This window comes from Euphorbia lathyris, chromosome 3 (genome assembly GCF_963576675.1).
Source record: "Euphorbia lathyris chromosome 3, ddEupLath1.1, whole genome shotgun sequence".
Taxonomy (NCBI): Eukaryota; Viridiplantae; Streptophyta; class Magnoliopsida; order Malpighiales; family Euphorbiaceae; genus Euphorbia; species Euphorbia lathyris.
This window is the reverse complement of record NC_088912.1, coordinates 22,190,290-22,209,151: the sequence shown is the minus strand read 5'-3', so window position 1 is coordinate 22,209,151 and position 18,862 is coordinate 22,190,290.

The following is an 18,862-nucleotide window of genomic DNA, read 5'->3' as shown; positions in this document are numbered from 1 at the left end:
TGAGGATGGAGTTTTGGACTTTTTCCCGTTCTTGTTCTTTGGCTTGTGAGAGTCCTTTTTCTCAGACCTTCCACGAACAAGCAATCCTTCTGCAGTTTCAGTGTTGGTGCTGGCCTCAATGTGTTTTGACTTTAGAGCCATAAGAACTTCTTCCAGACTTAGTGTTTCTCTAGCGTACTTCATGGTTTCAACGAAATGACTAAAAGACTGGGGTAAAGAATTCAAGATCATTATGGCCTGATCTTCATCATCTATCTTTACCTCTATGTTCTCTAGGTCAATTATGATCTTTGAGAAATCATCAAGATAGTCTTCAACTGGCTTGTCCTCGTTCATCTTGAAGCCGAAAAGCTTTCCCTTAAGATAAACTCGATTGGTGAGTGTCTTCGTCATGTACAACTGTTCAAGCTTGAGCCAAACCCCAGCAGCTGAGGTTTCCTTCGAGACTTCTCTCAGCACCTTATCGCCAAGATACAGGACGATCGTACTGTAAGCCAATTCAAGAAGATCTTTTTTCTCCCCCTTCATCATTGTCGCCGGAAGTTCTTTCTCGCCCTTCAGAGCCTTCGCAACCTTCATTTGAACCAAGATTGCTTTCATCCTCTGTCTCCATAGAGCAAAATCTCCCTTACCATTGAAACGCTCGATCTCGATCTTTGTAAAACCCATTGCTCTGTTCTTGATTAGCTCTGATACCAATTGTTGAACTATACTTCGAACGATCAATCAACCACACAGATAAACAAAGTTCACAAAGATCACAGATTGGATCTTGAAACAGCAATCAAAAGAATACACACAGAATTTACCCTGGTTCGGCTTAACTGCCTACATCCAGCAACTTCACTAATCAATGGAGATTACAACAAGATTGAAACAGTTTCCTCTCTAGAAACTCTCGTGTTTTCCCAATCCCCAACTCAGTATATCACAGTGTACACTAATGACTTAGTCTAAGAATAATCTCTCGTATAAAACTACTTCCCAACCCAGACCTTTTATAGCCTTTACAAGATTGTGAAAATACCCAAAATATCCTTACTCAAAATGTACTAACTCAGCAAGACCTACTGACCAGTGGTAACACAGCAAGACCATGTTGTCCTGAACACAGCACGAACATGTTGACCTGTATTAACACCTCAGTACCATGCTGACCACAGCCATGCTGACTTGTTGAAATACTCATGCTGACTGGTTGGCTTACAATTATGCTGACTTGATTATCCAGCATCATTCTTGTAATAGAAAACAACAACGACTTACAATGCTGACTTGTTGACTCAGCATCATCAGCAAGTGATAGAAAACAACGACTTACAAATTTGATGATTTCTTACGAATTCTTTTTGGATTGAGAAATCTGTTGCAGTTATTGTTGTTATTATTTTGGATTGAAGTCCAAATATGATTGTTATGAGTTGTGACAGTCTTTAAATTTGACAATCCATTCTATATAAATAAAACTTCAAAGGACATGTTGGACGGACATGACTGTTCATGGACGGACACGATTGTTCAAGAACAGACACAACTGTTCACGAGCGGACACGATTGTTCATGAACAGACTCGACTGTTCACGAACGAATACCATTGTTCACGAACAGACATGACTATTTATGAAGGAAAGTGTTTGTTGGTATTTAAATTAATTTCATAATTTTATTCAATTTTGTCTAACAGTTACTAGAGAATTAAATTAAATTAATGAAATTAAATTGATATATTGTTCATTATTAATTTTGTAAAATGTTTTAGTGGTTACACTAGTTTTAGTTATAACGTGAATTAATTCAATAAAATTATTTCTTCAAGTGAATAAATTCTTGAATTAATGGAAAGAAAAATGTTATAATATGCATATAAGTGTGATTTTTTCCTCGTTTGAAATACACAAGCAGTTCATCTCAAATTTGATTTCTCTGCCAAATTTTGTTATACGGTTAGAGTTCGATTCACGCTTGTGTTGTATCCTAGGAGCCGATTGTCAATTGTGGTAATTTCTGTCTTAAGGAATCTGATTTCATCATGCCCCCAAAATCTTCTTCTTACGTTCATCAAGTTCATCCGAAGGTATTTTATAACTAGTTTATTATATATTTTTTTATTATTCAATTTAATAAAATTATTATTTTGTTCATGTTATAGTTTATTTTATGAATTGATATTTTTAATAGGTGCTTATCACTTTTTGTACACTTAAAATGCATATAAATTTAAACATAAAAGTACATGTTAAAATTAGTATAAATGAGATTTTGTTATATATATATATATATATATATATATAAAGCTTTTTTAGTCAAAACGATGCTTGAGTATATGTCATTTATGGGTATGATTTCTCTTGAAAATGATAAGCAGATGAAGTCGATGCTTAAAAGATATCATCTTGGACTTGGTGATGAGAAACAAACAAAGTAGTAAAGAAAGACTAGATATAGAAAACAAAAGTTCAGAAAATTTGTTATTCTATCGTATGACGCAATGCATGACTATCCGTTAATCAACCTTCAAAATTCAAAAATTCTGGAAAATACAAATAGTATTATTAAATATAAAAAATTGCTTAATACATCTGTAGATGCTTCTTTAAATAGCAAAACGAAATCCTAAACTATTTCTCACCCGGAGGGAAAACATATAGATAATTGCCTTCTATTGTATGAAAAGATTTAGAATAAAAATTATATAAAAAAGATAAAGAAAAAACAGCAAATTAAATTTTTGGAGGTCTCAACGAACGAAATAAGCGGAAAAGCACAAGTCAATGAAAAAACCGAAAGTTAAACGTTGACAAAAATTATAAAATTGCCACTGCATTAAAATTTGTTGAGTTACTCTAAGAACTTGCAAGCGACTTCTTCAGCTGCATTATCATCCTTTGACCTTGTTAGGTGTTTGTCTTTGATAACTAGTTAAAAATTTGGATTTTATGCAATATAAAGCTAAAATTATATATTTCACTTTGATATAAAAATATGTTGTTATACCTTCATCAACTTTAAAATATGTAAATAAAATTGAAAAAGATTACAAATATATATTTAGTCAATTTTAATTTTCTCAAATATCCATTTACAATATCAACATTAAAGAAAATGTATAAATATGTGAAAAAAAGAATATCAGGGTTTCTATAATATGTTTTGGACTTTGAAAATTGGCTAATTTTAGATTTTAATATATATTTTTTTTTGTAATATGTACTTAATTCTTTTCATAATTAATTCATCGGTTGTTATATTTTTATCAATTTGATTTTGAGTCAAAACATTAAAATTCTATTTATTTTCAAGTTAATCTAACCATCAAATAAATTTAATTATTACAAATGTTGTCAGAATCAGATTGGACATCAAACTGAATTTATAGTTACGTCATATGTCACTTGGTTCAACCAAATGACTCGAGTTGGTTGGACCGGACGATGCAATAAATAATTAAATAATATATATTAATTATATATGTAGTTAATTTAAAATTATAAAATAGGTATACATCACTCAAAAAATTAAAATTGTTTTTTTTTTCTCCATGGATTCATAACCATTAATATTTCAAAGTTAAGCTTTTATTATTTAAACAGAAAGAAAAAAATTAATGAATTATAAAAGTAACGAGACTATAATAAGTTCCAAAGTTGTCAAAAAAATTAATGATTTTATTTTATATTTTTACTATTTCCTTTGTTTTTTTGATAATTTAAAAAAAAAATAAAGAACCGTGGTCAACCCGAGTTATGGATTCTTACCAGGTTGTTGCAAATTAATAAATTTAGCATGACCCAAATCAGATAATTAACTATCTGATTTCTGATCGGGTCTAACAATACTAATTATATAATAAAGATAAATAAATTTTTAACCTTTCATCATATTTTAATTTATTTATTAATTTTTCACAATTTTATGATGTTTTTAAAAATATTTAATTTGACAAAATTTGAAAATGCTTCATAAAAAATTACGAAATTAAAAAATCACGCGGGAAGCCTTTTCATCGTCTTCTTCAACCTTTATATACATATATATTCTTCGCTTCCATTTCTCTCTCATAATTTCTGATCTTCTTCAGAGAGAAAAGAAAAATGTACAAGCAGAAGTTGCATGAGCTCTGCCAGAAGAAAAAATGGGAGCTCCCAAAGTACTCCACCATTAAAGAAGGCTTTGATCACAACCCAAACTTCAGATCCTCTGTTTCTGTCAACGGATTTTCCTTTCGTTCTCCTTCTCTTTCAAAAACTTCTAGACAGTCCCAAAACGGTGCCGCTGAGATCGCGTTTTTTTACTTCAATTCTTCTTCTCCAGATCAAGGTAAGTTGATTAATTTTTGAATCTAACTTGCAATTGTCAGATTCATATATAATATATTTGTTGATGAATTAATGGATGAATATCATTAGATTTTTATGGAATTTATTGATGATTTGATTCCAAGGACTTCATTTATAATTGATGTTTTGTAATAGAAACTCCTTATTTGATCTAAAATGAGAATAACACCTGTTCACAGAGTCGCCGACGTACGAAGAAGCCGGGATGTTCAACACAATAGAAATATTGTTAACACTGTGATATTAACATAACTCATATAGAATACATATAATATCTATTTACAGTCGCCACATGTTTAGTGATAGCGCACCGATCCAGGATTCATTATGGGTGCTAAATTAATATTTTTTTTATTGTGTGTTTTTATATAAAAAAATTTAAAATCTATACATAATTTCCATATAATTTTTAGCGTTTTCGGTGATCAGTGAGTGCCCAAACCCCTTCTAGATCCGTCCCTGACCATCGTATACGTGTCAATCTTCAGTTGGCTCTAAAACCTTCGGACAGTAACACGTCAGGTGGTGCACCATGTCACATAACAAGCCTTCTGGCTGATGTTTCTCCTTTCATTGGCCCTAAAAATTTCAGGCTGCTTTGATGTCAGACGGTGCGATACCTTACTCATTTGCGCAACTGTATATCCTAATACAAATGTTCCCCTTTCTTGGCTATACGGCTACTAGGCATCCACATGGTCGGAGGATACCATTCGGATTCTTAAAGAATATTCCTTTTTTCAGATTAGATGGTGTATGAGTTTTCCAGTTCCGAAAAGTAGCATTTATATCAAGGTGTAAAAGATATTTCCATGAAATATTCTTTAGGTATCAATAGTTTTCAAAAATTTTTTATTTGATCAAGCTTATCAAATCTGATTTTTTTTTGGGAGATTGAATGTATATTTTTCATAATTTCTACTGATCTTTCGTTTTTCTTAGAGCAAGTTTAGTGGGTGTTACAAGTTTGTTACTTGTAACACCCAACCATTATACCTATTATTACTTTGATGTTATAGAACAAAGAAAGTTACTTGCAGTGATAACTTAAAACTAATTTTGAAATTAAATAAAGTAAAGAGAAATTTGATTTTCATGCAGACACTGAAAAGTCACAAAAGGTCGGTGCACAATATTTTTTATGTGTGGTGTGTCAATTATATTGGTAAAAGTTATAAAGTGGCAAACAATCATTTTATTTGTTGCACGAAATAGATTTTGTTTAATTTTTTCTTTTCATTATGGTAAATGGTGGACCCTACTAAATAATATAGTAACAAAGATTGATGATCCGCGAAGCCAAAACGGGTCGAATCATAAACACGGGCCCAATCTACACTTAGACCCATGGTCCAAGATCAAACGGGCTCCGAATAAAGGAAGCGGGTAAAGCGAATAACCACCCCGACATCCTAAACGGAGCATTAAAACTCCCACTCAAACACGTTTGTTGCCACGTAAGGGACGTGGCCTAGAAGGAGTAACCGCCCTCGGCGGTTACTTCAGAACACTTATAAAAAGCCATAAGGCCAGAGGGGGAGGTACGTTTATATTTTTCCGGCAATACTATTATCAATTTACCAACCGTCCTACAAAAACTGACTTGATCGTCGGAGAGTTTTTCCGGAGATCCTGTCTCCGGTTCTGTTTTGCAGGTAACTACGGTGGAGATCATCTAATCGGATCCAGCAAGTTATCATTGGTGCGGTGAACGTGGACCTTTTTTACCAACATTTGGTTAAAGGTACACAAAGAACATGTCAGAACCATCACGAACGACCGGCGTTACAACCAGATCAACTAGTATGAACTCAAGGGGTCCACGGATTGCGAATTCGCAGCCTGCGAGTACACAACCTATGGTGCCTAGCTCGACGAACCCTTCGGGACAATTGAGTCCATTATTGGAAGTCCAAGTGCAAACTGAGATGGAGATGTCCAATAGCGATTTCGTCCAAATGGCAGGACAAGTCTTGGCTTCAAATATGAGCCAATCGGCGGGGGATCGAATGATTAGTTTGCTAACCGCAATCGCTGATCACAATACCGCCGTGGCGGCTGCTCCTCAACAACCTGTTGTCATCTCCACACAACCATCGACTACTGCCACCATATCTGCGCTTCCGCAGCCATCTCGAGAGCCAAATCAGATAGGTCAGAGTAGTCGCATGAACCCACACAGCCACCCAGGCAACTACTCGTATCACGATCCTAGTATGACGATCCATCCGACCTGGCAAACATCCCAACCGACGTCGGGAATGCCAGGAATCCTTCCGCTATGACAAACGGAGCCCTTTGTTCACGGATATTCAGAGTTGATGACGTCTGGGGCGAATACGTCTGGACAGGAGCATACTTGGAACTTTTATCCTATAACTGGACGGCGGCTAGAACCACGGCGGGAACAACTTTCAACACCAATTGGCGGGTGGATGCCGCCTAGAGTTCACCAGCAGCGGATGGAAGAGGATCGGTGAATACCCCATATTGAATTGGAAGATCAACTGCGGAGTATGATGGAGCGAATGGGGTACACACCTAGGGCGAGAGCAGAGGTGCAGAGCGATTCGCCCTTCGCTCCATCGTTGCAGGAATTTATTCCAGATCACAGGATAAAAGCGCCGGCGATACCTAAATACTATGGGGACCCAAATTTTGATCCTGAAGCACATGTCAGGAACTATAGAGAATTAATGGATGTTGCAGGAGCGAGTGAAAGCATAATTTGCAGATTATTCTCGACCACTTTGGGCGAAGCGGCATCTGATTGGTTTCGGTCTTTTCCTACTGAATCCATTCACAACTGGAATCAATACAGTCATGATTTCTGTGCAAAGTTCGTGGGCTGTAAAGCAGCGGATGTGACGGATAGGCAGCTGAAGATCAAACAGAGAAATTATAATTCCCTAAGGGAATTTGTTGTCGCATGTAATGATATTCTGGTGCGGTTACAGAACCCGGATATAGTGAGCATTCGCAATATCATGGCGGATGGAACCACGGATTGGAGCATGCGGGAGGAAATCATCCGGAACAAGCCATGCACCGTGGCTGAACTCATGAAGATAGCAAAAGAATTCATAGAAGTGGACGACGTTAACAGGGAGCATAGAGCTCAAACAAGGCGAGAAAGGGAGGCGGCTAGATACACTTCAGATGGTCGACGGCATCAAAACCAAACACATTACAAGGATAATTTTGTTCGAAAGGGCAATCGTTCCTTTCAAGGGGGGGATACCAAACACCATTGAACACAACTCGTCATGAGGTGCTACTTTGGATTGAGAAAAGCCCCCTGAAAAAGGATGTGCAGTTTCCTGAGGCCAAGGGACGAACCAATTTGGGGAGATATCCTAACAAATATTACAGGTTCCACAGATTGAATGGCCATGACACAAACGATTGCTATGAATTGAAGAAGGAGATTGAAAAGCTGATCGAGAGAGGCAAACTGAGTCAATTCGTAAGAAAATAGGCGAGTGACGAGAAAACAACGCTCCCGCATGAAGTGGATGCAAGGCCAGAAAAGAAGCAGAAAAAAGGGGTGATAAACGTGATAGCAGGCGGGATCTATGAGCCTCCAACAAAAAGGGCTCGCCGTGAACAGCGAAAAAGCAACACACATAGGGGGGATGCCCTCAATTACTCATTTGCACGAATCACGGAGCCACATGCGGATGCTTTGGTGATTACAATGGCCGTAGAAGGATGGGACGTTAAGCGGGTCCTTATTGATACACGCAGTTCTTGTAATGTTATTACTCGGACTGCATTCAACAAGCTGGGAATTAATGACGAACGAGTGGAACATACGTTCATGGATGTAACTGGTTTTGGAGGTCAATCATCTCAAACAAGTGGACAGGTGGTGCTGGAGGCAGAAATGGGTGATAAGAATCTAAAATGGCGAGGTGATCTAGAATTCGCAATTATTGATCTCCCATTGGCCTACAACATAATTCTGGGGCGTCCGTTCCTATCGGAAACGGAATCGCTCATCTCAATGAAGCATTTGACGTTACATTTGCCAACACACTAAGGGCGAGTCATAGTGGAAGGTGATCAACTTGTATCTCAACAAGCCTATACATTGTCACTTGAACCAAGACCAGATGAAGAGGATAAAGTTGATGAGAAGTTACCGGCGGAAGCGTTGGGAGAAACGGAACTATTCGCCATCTCAAATGACAAGAACGTACGAATAGCGGCAGGACTCCCAGAAGAAACGAAGAAAGCCATTACCGAGGTGTTGATCCAATGCGAGTCGGCATTCGCAGCTCCAAATGAAGTGCTGAAAGGAATAAGTCCAGACATAGCAACCCATCGTTTGAATGTGGACAAAGGTGCAACCCCAGTGCGACAAAAAAAAGAGAGGACACGCTCCAGAGAGGCAGAAGGCGATTGAAAAAGTTGTGGCGGATTTGCTAAAATCAGATGCAATTCGAGAAGTCACCTATCCGGAGTGGCTAGCCAATGTGGTGCTAGTCAAAAAGCCAAATGGAACGTACCGAATGTGCGTCGACTTCAAAGATCTGAATAAAGCTTGTCCGAAGGATATGTATCTGCTACCTAACATTGATATATTGGTAGATGGGACGGCAGGATTTGAAGCTTTATCGTTCACCGACGTGAAATCCAGTTACCATCAGATACCCATGGAGAAGGCGGATGAAATCAAGACATCATTTATAACTCATCAGGCAACTTATTGCTTCAAGGTGATGCCCTTTGGACTGAAAAACGCGGGAGCAACATATCAGCGGATGATGAACAAGATATTTTCAGACAAGTCAGGCGAGAACTTCTCGATCTACGTAGATGATATGATCATTAAAAGCAAGAAGATGCAAGACCACCCGCAGGATATTAAAGAAATCCTGGAAGTGCTGATCAAATATGGCCTCAAATTGAACCCAGAAAAATGCACGTTTGGAGCAAGAGCAGGAAAATTCCTGGGTTTCATTGTTAGTGGCAAGGGAGTTGAGGCGAATCCGGAGAAAGTAAAAGCGGTGGTGGAGATGAAAACACCGAGGAACGTAAGAGAAGTACAGAGACTGAATGGGCGGTTGGTGGCATTAGGGCGATTCATATCATGCTCAGCTAGGAGATGTCTACCTTTCTACAATGCCATCAAAAAATCTAAGTCCTTTGAATGGACGCCGGATTGTCAAGAGGCATTTGAGGGTATAAAACGATTACTATGTTATCCGCCCTTAATGAGCAGGCCGGAGGATGGAGAAGATTTATTTCTTTATGTATCCATCACCAGTATGGCGATATGCACTGTGATGGTGCGAGAAGAAGAAGGACAACAATATCCAGTGTACTATGTGAGCAAAGTCTTGAAGGATGCAGAACTCCGGTATTCGAAGTTAGACAAAATGGCCCTCGCGGTGATAACCACGGCGGCTAGATTAAAACCATACTTTCAGGCGCATACTATCATTGTGAGAACTGGTATTCCAATACGAAAGGTACTGCAGAAACCTGACGCATCCGGCCGATTGATGGAATGGTCAATTCGCTTAGGAGAATTCGATATTCGCTATGAAGGAAGACCAGCACTAAAGAGTCAAGTACTCGCCGATTTCGTGAATGAGTTCACGTGGGATGATGACGAATGTCCAAAGGCACAAAAAGAAGAGTGGAGCATGTTCACAGATGGGGCATTATCCACAGATGGAGCTGGACTGGGAGTCGTCATCAAAGGCCCGGAGGTTATTCGCCTGTACTATGCGGTAAAGTTAACTTTCGAAACTACCAATAACGCCGCAGAGTATGAGGCAATGATATGCGGATTGAAGTTGCTTAATGAACTTACGCCAGAAAGAGTGGTAATCTACAGCGATTCTAAACTCATAATAAATCAGATCACAAAAAATTATCTGGTGAAACAGGAGGATCTAGTAAAATACCATAAAGAGGTCGGCAGATTGACGCAGGAGTTAACACGCAAGGGAGTCGTTTGGGAAATGGTGCATGTTCCGCGGGGCCAAAACACAAAGGCTGACGAATTAGCAAAAGCAGCGGTGAGTAGAGAACCATGGAGTCAAAAAGCATGCGATTTGGAGATAAGATCGGCACCAGCGTTCGAAGTCGATCAGATTATGGTCATCGAAGAACTGGTAGATGATGAAGATTGGCGGATGCCCATTCGCCAATATTTGGAACAGGGAGATTTGCCGGTTGATAAAAGCTTAGCCAGAAAGCTAATTGGGCAGTCAGCGAGATACTCAATTCGAGATGGAACTTTGTATCGGAAATCGTATACATGTCCATGGTTGAAATGCATTAGCCGCAATGAAGGAGACTACGTGCTGCGAGAACTACATGAAGGAATTTGTGGCGCACATGAAGCCTCGGCGGCGTTGGCAAGAAAGGTTAAGTTGATGGGATATTACTGGCCCAAGGTGGTGGATGATTCCCAGAAGATGGTTGCGGAATGTTGCAGCTGTCAAATCCATGCGAATGAAAAGCATGTTCCCGGAGCCGAACAAATCACTATAATGACGGCATGGCCATTCGCAACATGGGGAATCGATATAGTGGGCCCATTCCCAGAAACGACAAAGAAAAGGAAGTACTTGATAGTCGCAGTTGACCACTTCAGCAAATGGGTAGAAGCAGAGGCAGTAACCGCTCAAACACCTGAGCGAATGATCGAGTTCTTACGAGAGAACATTATCATGCGATTTGGAATCCCACAAAAGCTTATAACCGACAATGGCACCCAGTTCAACTGTGTCAAATTCAAAACATACTGCGAAAGCATGGGAATCAAGAATCATTTTTCTTCTGTAAATCATCCTCAATCGAATGGTATGACAGAGGTTACCAATAGGGCCATGATTCAGGGAATCAAGAAGCGGCTAGGTGATAAAAAAACAGGTTGGGCGGATGAGATACCCCATATGCTATGGGCATACAGAACTTCTGTAAAAGCAGCAACGGGTGAAACACCTTTCTCGCTGGTTTATGGAGCCGAAGTGGTCCTGCCTGTTGAAATCAAGTCGCCTACAGATCGGATAATTTATTATTACGACACACAAAATCCTATCAATATTAGGGATGCATTGGATTCTGTTGAAGAACGAAGGGAAAAAGCTTACATGCAAATGGCAGTGTACCGCAATAGAATCAAGAAATATCATGATAGAAGGGTGCGAAAAGTGATAATCAACGAGAACGACTTGGTCTTGAAAAAAGCGGATAAAATACAATCCAGAGAAGGCAAAGGCAAATTAGGCGTTAACTGGATCGGACCATACAAAGTATCCAAGAAGCTAGGACCATCAACTTTTGAAATAGAAGAAATGAGCGGCAAAAAGCTCCCGCGCACCTGGAATCTAGAGAATCTACGCCTATATAAACAGGCCGAGTAGTTCAAGGAAATGACGAGTACTCTTTTTCCTTTTATGAGTTTTTCCCACTGGGTTTTCTGATAAAAGGTTTTAATGAGGCTTTGATCCCACGCAGTTTATGTACCCATGTAATAAGAAGCCTTTTTTCTTTATCAATAAAGGTATTCAATTATTACATTTATTCAATATACTACGTCCGAAGGCGGATCCTTTTCAACATGATCATAAAAACACATAAATGTGTTGCCTATTAAAGAAAGGCGGATGCATGATTCCGCATCACTCGCAAAACCTTATGGTTAATCTTAAAAACACATAAATGTGTTGCCTATTAAAGAAAGGCGGATGCATGATTACGCATCACTCGCAAAACCTTATGATTAACCTTATGATTATTTTCGAAAGAAAAATCATAAGATAAGGCATAAAATTAAGCGAATAAACGAGTACTCAAAAAATTACAAAAAGGGTCTGGCCACCCTAGCGAAAACGAAACTAACTACAAAGAATTACAAGGATGAAGTCGGCAAAAGACAAGGGTAACATATGAAAATAAAAGGCAACAAGGAATAAAACGACAATCGCACATGTAGGTAAAGCGGCAAGTAAAAGAAAATTAATATATATGGGCAGTTTGTTACATACAACAGTTCAAAATATAAATCAAACTATGCTACAGCTTCCTCTCCTTCACCCCTATTGCCCTCCTCGCCTTCAGCGGCTCCCTCATCTCCTCCAGTGGGCGGATTTGCTTCAAGCGAATCCTCAACCCTCGAATCAGTAACCGCTTCAGAGAGAGGTACCTCTTGCTCAGACTGAGAAACGCCTTGTGGTACCTCTTCTTCCGCGTTCTGATTAGGGATCTCGCAGCTAATTGGAGAGGCCTGAAAACTCTGCCAATCTAAGAGGAGTACCTCATCCATATCAGCATCCTCGGCTTCCAGCTTGTCCCACTTCTCAGTTAAATCCTTTTCAGGGATGGGAACCTTGGGGCGGTTAAGTATTCGATCTGGATGTCCATGCTCATAAGCGGCATGAATTCGCTCCCCATACCAATAGATGCGAGCACTATCTTCAGCTAGAATCTCCTCAGCCCTCTTCTTTTGCATCTCCAGAGCCTCCTTGGATGAATTTAGATCATCAAGGACCTTTTGCAGCTCATCGGACTTAGCCTGGAGGGATTGGAGAGCTTCCTCCTTCTCGCTCATAGCCTTCTGACAAGCGCCTTCAAGAGCCTTTACCTTCCCTTGGACATCATCATAAAGCGACTTCTGAGTCGCCAATTCAGTACCAAGGTTCTCCAACTCTTTGGCTCGTTCAGCATCCCTTCAGAGAGCGCCCTCCGCGAAATTGATAATCTGCATATAAGACGGCTCGCGAATAAAAAGGGCGAATAAAAACATGCAATTACTATGGACACAAAATCCTTGAAAGGGAATGACAAGCTTCTACCCCCAAAACAACAATATACCTCTATGGCGCGCTTCTCGATCCCCTCCATAGCAGTAGGAAGCGGTACTTGTTCTCGCACGCGGGAAGCAGAGGGGAGTCGCCCAAGGACATTGCATATGGAAGAAACAATGTCCTTACAGGAGAAACTCACGGCCATGCCAAAGGTCCTAGTCCACCACCCGCTAATATCGGGAATAGGCTGCGAACGCATAAGGAAAGAGATCAGAAGAACAGCAGATAGCTTATAAAGAACAATAAACATTACAATAAATCAAGATACCTCGTGAATTGGTGTACTGCTCTTTCCTTTTGATGAAGCAGATATGGGTGTACCGCCAACAGTAGGAGATACAAATGTGTTTTTCTTCCTGGGACGAGAAGACTCCGTATCTGCATTATTCTTTCGCTTCCTAGTTAAAGGAAGGTCCTCAGAAACAGAAGTGGGACCTTGTGAAACGGAAGCGATTGGAAGGGAAGCCGCCTCAACAGAAGGAGCCGCCCCCACGGGAGAATTCGCCCCTGCAACAGAAGTTGTTCCCTCCATCCGCTTCTTCCTTCTTGCTAGAGCTTTCGCCTCCCGATCTGCAGCGAGTTGAGATAAAGGATCACCCCTGCAAAGGGTTAAAAGAAATCATCAACTTGGAAATGAAAAAAAAGAAAAGTACCTTGAACAAAAATGCGATAAGGGATATAGACAACGCGATCTCCCTCGCGGTAGGCAATCGCCACTCGACTTCTTAACATGTGGAAGGCCTGATCATACGTCCATACAAAAGGAGGCGTACTCTTCAAGAACTTTATAACATCGGATTCTTCCTCACTGGGGTAACCGAAGTTCAAACTCTTTACATTGGGCCGGCCCCAGCAGCGAAGGAAGTTTGGATTCCCTTCATTAAACTTGATAAAGAAGTAAGATCGGTCCCACTCGCGGATCTTGTTCAGCTTCTCGTCGAAACCATAGTAACCGCTCTGACGGATGAAAGTGAAATACCCCACCGAACTCTTGAAATGATGAAGCTTGGAGAAAATTTTGAGTGAGAAGGGAACCTCCAAACAATCCGCCAGAAATTTATCCAGAGTTAAGTCGGCCCATCCATTGGGATGCAATTGACCGGGTGCGATTTCGTAACCGCCCAGGACGGAAGCAATCTCATCCGCCAGCGGATACGTGAAACCGCAGATAATCTGGGCGACAAAAATGGTGAAATACCCCTTTGGGTAGTCGCCCGGTCCTTTATCCTCCCCGGGAATGATGGTCTCGAGACCTTGAAGCCAAGGATACTGCTCCCGTAAATCATCAATTGTCTCGCAACAAACTAGGCTTCCTGACCGGTCCTTCTTCGGTAATAAATGGGGGGTTGGGACAGGTGGCGGAATCAACTTCTTAGGGTCAAAACCTAGACCCTCATCGGTTGTATTCGCTAGGTGGAGGAAGTCGGCGGGATGGGAATCAGACCCATGAGAGCTGGTTGAAGCTTCATCAACCATCTCATCGACCTCATGAGACACCTCGCGGACGTAATTTTCGTCGAACGGTGCGAAATCGAGGTCAAGGTTCGACATATTGATGAAGAAAAATGAACAGAAGTAAAGAGCCGAACGAATTACAAGTAACGGAAAGGAAAACTTACATGTGGGAAAGAATACAGAGAAGAACGAACACTAAGGGGTTGACGCCGGAGAAGAAATGACAGGAGAAGGAAAGAATAACTTTCGAATTTTGAAAGAACAACTTTCGAATATCCAGACAAAGACGAAGAGTCCCCTATAACATGTGAAAAGACCCTAAAGGGCTCTTGCCAAACTAAAGGGGAGGCATGTGATGATCCGCGAAGCCAAAACGGGCCGAATCATAAACACGGGCCCAATCTACACTTAGACCCATGGTCCAAGATCAAACGGGCTCCGAATAAAGGAAGCGGGTAAAGCGAATAACCACCCCGACATCCTAAACGGAGCATTAAAACTCCCACTCAAACACGTTTGTTGCCACATAAGGGACGTGGCCTAGAAGGAGTAACCGCCCTCGGCGGTTACTTCAGAACACTTATAAAAAGCCATAAGGCCAGAGGGGGAGGTACGTTCATATTTTTCCGACAATACTATTATCAATTTACCAACCCTCCTACAAAAACTGACTTGATCGTCGGAGAGTTTTCCCGGAGATCCTGTCTCCGGTTCTGTTTTGCAGGTAACTACGGTGGAGATCATCTAATCGGATCCAGCAAGTTATCAAAGATATATACTGAATATTTTCTTGGATATTTCTAATAATACGGTGACATTTCATTGAAGTTCTAACCACTACACTTGCTCTTAGCATAGAAAGCGAAGAGCTTATCAAATCTGATTTTGTTTGGGAGATTGAATATATATTTTCATAATTTCTGCTGATTTCTCGTTGTTCAAGTTCCTCAAATTCAAGGAGATTAGATATTCAATCAAAAGATGGTGTTAAAAGCTCAGAGTCTTTTACAACATTGAATGATAATGTTTTTACAACATTGAATGATAATGCTGCTTCAGAATTCGTGTCGCAATCAACATATAATCTTAAAGAGGAGAGTTTTTCTGAATTGAATCCCCTAAATACTGCTTGATTATGGTCTTAAATTTCATTTACTTAAACATAAAAAAAAAACTGAACTTTACATTATTTAACAAGGCTATCGAGATATTTTACTATTTATTTGGTGTAATTTTTTTATTTGAAGTTGTTTTCTCAACCTGCAGGATAGTCCTATTTCCTATAAGCATCTGTTGCACGAATTGGTCAAAAAGGAAGGTTTATCTTCACCACTCTACACTACTGAAAAAACAGGGCCATGTCATATGCCACTATTTCATTCTTTTGTAGTAGTGGAAGGAGTAAAATTCTATGGTAAGGTAGGAAAAACTAAGAAAGCAGCAGAGGCAAATGCTGCAAAAGCTACTCATACATTACATACCTTGCTAAGTGTAAGTCATACCAATCTCTTTTATTCTAGGCTTAATACATCAAAATCTCCTGAACTTGTCCAAGAAGGTCGATTGACCTTCCTAAATTTACAGGGTGTCTTGTTAACCGTTCAACTTGTTTAAAATAATCCATTGATCACCTGAATTTATTTAAAGTGACCTATTAGTTTCTGAACTTGCTTAAAATGATCCATTAAGACTTAATAATGACACATTAAGAAGCAACTAATGTATTAATCTTTATTCTATTTGATATCATCTACTATTAGTGGTTTTTCTAACGTCTTTCTTTTCTTCAGGGACAAGAAGAGCAGAGTATATGTGGATCAAAACGTGGAAAATAGGGATGACGCATGGGTTGCTGTCAATGATTAAGTTTAATTAACTTTATTTAATGTTTCTACAACTCCTTATTCAAGTGTTTTAGGATTCCAAATTTACAGTTACTGTTTCCAACGGGCCAATTTCATAATTTCTGTAAGAAGATTTATAAATGTATAAGTATGGTATAATGTATTTGTTGATTTTCGGACAAAGGAATATTTGTGAAACCAAAATTAAAACAGCGAGCATGATTTTCTAGCTAAGAATTTAAGATTTACTGCAGTTTTTGTTCCATTTCTGGGGTAAATTTCACAATACAATATTTGTCCAATTTCACGTTTAAGTATACAATCGATCATTTTTATTTGTTGTACATCAATGTGGTGAAGTGATTTTTTCTTTTTGTTACATAAGCCTTTTTTTGGGAGGGGATTAATGGAAATAAATGAGAAGAGTAAAGTAACGTTTTTTAAATTTTTTTGTTTCTGCAGAATAAATTTAGCTTTTTTTCTCTTCCATATTTAAACTCCTAAACGAAGTTAAACATGTTACCTTACATTATATAAACTTCCAAACAAAGTTAATTTTTAACTTTACTTTCCATCACTTTCCTTCCCTTTCCATTTGTCATATACAGATCTAGAGAACTGAAAATTCAGTACAGACAAGAACAATGTGGCACATTACATACTGGTTGACGATGTTGAGAATAAACTCTATGAACATAAATTTGTCATAATGCATAGGTTATTTTCAGTCGCGGAGTCAGCATTGAATATTCGGATAGGCTTTAATGTATGTAAGAAAAAAAATCACCGAAAATGATGTTTATTGTACGAGTTGGACAAAAAAAATTCAGAATACTTAAAGGGTAAAATTGTACCATTTTGTCCTAAACCTTCATTCAATTGTCAATACTATAATGTTCCCGTGATACGAAAACCACCTCAAAGAGTAAAGAGTGAGCCTAGGCATTCGGCTAGCTCTTGCTACGGAATTCACTTAAACTCTCTAGTCTCCCACGACCTGACTGATAACACAACCTTTTTTGTGTAAAAATTCTAATTTTTAGAGTCTTCTTCATAGCTTTCTAGTCCATTTCAGTAGAAGTAAATACGTAGACCGCTAACCTATTCTAAGATCAGTAGAAGTAAGTTAAGTATTTCTGAAAATATCATAAGTAAGAGAATAATGGACAAAAAAAATTCAAAATACTTAAAGGGTAAAATTGTACCATTTTAGCCGTTAGTATAACTCATTTAAACATCAAAATAATTGATTTATAAATTATATATATAGGTAGGACGGTGGACACCTTTATTTTCAAACAAGTTAAAAGTTAAAGAAAATCGAACCTCCTTCTTCTTCTTTTTCTATGATTGAAGCAGCCGCCATGCTCGGAGGGGCTCCAGCCATGGCGGCTTCTGGCAGAGTCAAGAAGGAAAACCCCTGTCTGGGGGTTTTTGGCGGGGCCGGAGGGTCGGCCGACCCTCCCCGCCCCCTTTGGCTCCGCCCCTAGTTATTTTGAGTACTATAAATACTTTATTATATAAATCTAATTTGTATTCAGTTCTTCTGTCTCCTAATAAAATACTATTTTCTTTCTGCCTGTGGATTAGCTAACACAACATTGGTGAACCACGTAAATCTGTGTTTCGATTGTTTATTGGTTCTTTTATTTATCTTTCGTTAAATTCCGCACAACAAATTGGTATCAAAGCTTACGGTTTTAGATCGGTGTTCTGTTTTCTGGAGAGAAAGATGTCTGCTATGAACGTAGCAGATCAAGATGCGGGCTTTGTTGAAACAACAAGGTCTCTGGACGCCGTTGAAGAAGGCAATGGGGGATGCCACTGCTGAAATGGCGATTCTAGAAGAAAAGAGACATTCGACGATTATGTTGTGCCTCGCAGATGATGTCATCACCGAGGTCTCTGACGAAGAGACTGATGCCGGTTTGTGGATGAAGTAAGGGAATCATTGGTAAAGATACTGTGACTCTGGAAGAAGTTAGGTCATCTCTTCATAGCAGGGAGTTGCGCCATAAGACGAACAATCAGGCCCCTAGACTGTTTGCCAGCGGCAGTAAAGGAAAGGGAAACGGTGGATGTCACGTCCGTGTCTAAATTTCTAAAATTTATATTTTGATATTAGTATATATTATAATTATTAGGTAGGTGATATTAATTTGGAGCTATAGGAAAAGTTTGGAGTTAATTTGATGGTTTTATGTGTAAATTAAAAATTTAGGATAATGTTTAAAATATTATATAAAGCTGAAGGATCAAATGCGATATTTACCAATTTGAGATATATATCTCAAACGGATATACACAATGATCATCATCATTCATTATCTGTTTTCTTTCTTTTTCTTTTTCTTTTATCATCAGTTTTCTCTGAACCGTTTCTTTGATTTACGGAGAT